Genomic DNA, 3,329 nt, shown 5'->3' on the forward strand with positions numbered 1-3,329 from the left:
ACTCTGCGGCTGCGTCCCCATGACGTCATCTCGCTCCGGGTTTTGCTCCGCCCACTCCGGCCCAGGTGAGCGCTCTCGCCCGCAATGCGCCTGCGCTTCTTTCCCCGCGCACTCCCGGCTGCAGTAAACTCTGTCCTTGACCGGCAGCGGTTCGCAAAGCCTTGAGGAGCCTTGGCACTACGTGCTTGGCCACCCTGCACCTCGTTGCCCTGCCTTGCAGCAGGGAACAGTTGGCGAGAGGCTAAACTGAAGAATTTACTTCATCCTCTTTCCTTCCAACTTTGGCACTGAAATGGGGACTGTGAGCCCTGGAAAGGCAGAAACCGTATCCTGTATGAGATGCCCAGCAGAGAATTAGGTTGTTTCCTGAGTAGCTAGGGTACAAGGTCCTGTGCAGGCTTCTCCCACCTTAGTCCGCTTCACACCGTGTGGCCCAGTTAATTTCCCTTAAAGCACACATCCAATGGCTTTACATTCGTGACTTAGCGCTCAGATACGGAAGCGCCAAGCACTAAACTGGACTGATCTCTTTGGGTTTTGGGGCGGGGGGTTGTTTTTTGGTTTTTTGTTTTTTGTTTTTCTGAGATGGAGTTTCACTCTTGTTGCCCAGGCTGGAGTGCAATGGCGCGATCTCGGCTCACTGCAACCTCCGCCTCCTGGGTTCAAATGATTCTCCTGCCTTAGCTTCCCGAGTAGCTGGGATTTACAGGCACATGCCACCATGCCCAGCTAATTTTTGTATTTTTATTGGAGACGGGGTTTCGCCATGTTGGCCAGGCTGGTCTCGAACTCCTGACTTCAGGCGATCCATCCACCTCGGCCTCCCAAAGTGCTGGGATTACAGGCGTGAGCCACCGCGCCTGGCGAGGGCTGAGCTCTTTGTAGACATCTAGTCCTCCTTCAACAACCCTTATTAGGGTTGTCACCATTTTACAGATGGAGAATCTCAAACATGTTAAAGAACTTCTTCAGTGTTGCAGCTAAGAAGCAACTGGGAGCTAGAATTTGAAGCGTATGTGTCATCTGACCCCAGAGTCCCAACCATACCACCACGCACCTTGGTCTGCATTTCCTGGCCTCCTCCCCTGCCATCCTTCACCTGCCTTTAACTTTGGCCAATTCACCCCTCCGTTGTTACCCTCAAATGCCCCCCGGCACTCAAATGTCTGTATCCCTTCCTTGGGTGCCCCAGCTGGAAGTAATCACTTCCCTCTCCAAGCAGCCACAGAGCTTATCTGCACCTCTTCCTGCATTATCTCCTTTCAGAAAGACAGGCCTAGGCCCACCCCTCCAGCCATGACTCATCTGTGCTCCAAGTTCCAACTCTTACTCCTTGAGGTTTTGCTCTAACAGGCCTGAAATCTTGACTCTCACTGACTCTTTTTTTTTTTTTTTTTTAATTAAAACCTTTTTCTTTTTAAAGATGGGGTTTCACCATGATGGCCAGGCTGGTCTTGAACTCCTGACCTCAGGTGATCAACCCACCTTGGCCTCCCAAAGTGCTAGGATTACAGGCGTGAGCCACCGTGCCCTGCCAGACTCTCACTGACTCTTAATCATCATTCTAGAGACAAAATTCATGGAAAATTTCTCCTTTACCCTAATTTTACCCCCTCTTTCCTACCTGGGTTGAAAACTCACTGTTAAGTGCTCTCTACTGCTTCCTTACCCAATTCACTCCTCACTGCACCGTAGTCCTGCTCCCCTCCATATTACTGGGCTACCTGCCTGCTGACCTGTGACATCTGGCTGCTAAATCCAATGGACACTTCCCAGTCCTCCTTGCAGGTGACCTCTGAAGCACCGGACACTCTTTCCTTCTTGGCACCATTGTCTACCTTAGTTTCCATCACGCCACTCTCTCCTTCTCTCTATCCTACCTTCAAGGTCTCCTTAAGGCTTTTTTGTACCCCTCAAATATTGGGGCTCCTTTTGCCACCCTTCTTTCTTCTGACTCAAGATACTGCCTGGGGATCTCATTCACTCTTGTGGCTTCTGTCAGCTAATATTTCCCATGTCTGTGTCACCAGCACCTGAAGCAGTACCTGGCACGTAGTAGGCATTCTGGGTTTGTTTGTTTGTTTTAATTTAAAAAAAAATATGGAACACTTAACAAATTTACGTGTCATCCTTATGCTGGGGCCACGCTAATCTTCTCTGTATCATTCCAATTTTAGTATATGTGCTGCCGAAGCGAGCATGGCATTCTGGATTTTTTGTTTGTTTGTTTGTTTGTTTCTGTTTTTGTTTTGTTTGAGATGGAGTCTTGCTCTGTCACCAGGCTGGAGTGCAGTAGCATGATCTCGGCTGACAGCAACCTCCGTCTCCCAGGTTCAAGTGATTCTCCTGCCTCAGCATCCTCAGTAGCTGGGACTACAGGTGCACGCCACCACACCCGGCTAATTTTTTATTTTTAGTAGAGATGGGATTTCACCGTATTGGCCAGGATGGTCTCAATCTCTTGACCTCGTGATCTGCCCGCGTCGGCCTCCCAAAGTGCTGGAATTATAGGCGTGAGCCACTGTGCCCGGCCTGGTATTCTGTTAAGAAGGGTTGCAAGATGTTACCTTTGGGGGGCAGTCTGTGGGATCTCCCTGTTATACTTCTTAAAACTATGTATAAATTGACGATTGTCCCCAAAAGAAATGCTTACCCTGTGTAGGGATTTTTCTTACAGCTCCCTGCTTTAGCTGACTTTTTCAATTACCTGGCATGTGCCAGTCCCAACCTGAGTAAGGTAGGAGGAGGGCTTCTCCTTGGATGAGTTGCTTGGTTGGTTTTTTCCAGCTGTAAAATGGGGATAGCCATAGTGGTAACCTCAGTGTGGGATTGTGATGAGAATTAAATGAGCTAAAGTGTATAAATTCCTGGCATAAATGTTCAAAAATAGTTAGCAATCATTGTGATTTTTTTTTTTTTTTTACTTAAAGCCCTACCACCACCACCCCTAGCCCAAAAATCAGACAAGAATCCACAAAAGGCCAGAATGTAGAAAGATCCAATTCCCACACATATCACTAAGCAGCTATATCCAGAAATCCACTCACCAGTCCTTAGAGAAATGGACTAAGCTTTGCGGCTGGGCCAGGCCCATCTGCTGGACTTTGCTTCTCCTCCCTTAGGATGGATGGATCTTTTCCCTGAAGACTCCTGGGTCTGTCATGCAGATAGCCTCTGAAGGCCCCTCTTTTTCATTTCCTAACCTCGCCTCAGGTCTGAATTCAAAAATAGGCTATTGCCGCTCCCCGCCCACTCCCATCCCCCACCCTGCGCACCCCTCTGTATCTTTCTCAGACCACTCTCTTGCTGGATAGTTTCAGTGGCACCCT

The 3,329-nt window shown here is 48.9% G+C and overlaps 1 non-coding gene across 1 annotated transcript; it reads right to left on the minus strand.

Annotated features, from left to right (window-relative positions):
• Positions 1 to 2,094: 2,094 nt before the first annotated feature.
• LOC135274037 (U6 spliceosomal RNA) lies at positions 2,095 to 2,201 on the minus strand. The gene has a single exon (XR_010341854.1). It is a non-coding gene; the product is annotated as a U6 spliceosomal RNA (small nuclear RNA).
• Positions 2,202 to 3,329: the final 1,128 nt, after the last annotated feature.

Source organism: Aotus nancymaae, unplaced genomic scaffold, assembly GCF_030222135.1.
Source record: "Aotus nancymaae isolate 86718 unplaced genomic scaffold, 86718_ANA_hifiasm-v0.15.2.pri h1tg000010l, whole genome shotgun sequence".
Classification (NCBI taxonomy): domain Eukaryota; kingdom Metazoa; phylum Chordata; class Mammalia; order Primates; family Aotidae; genus Aotus; species Aotus nancymaae.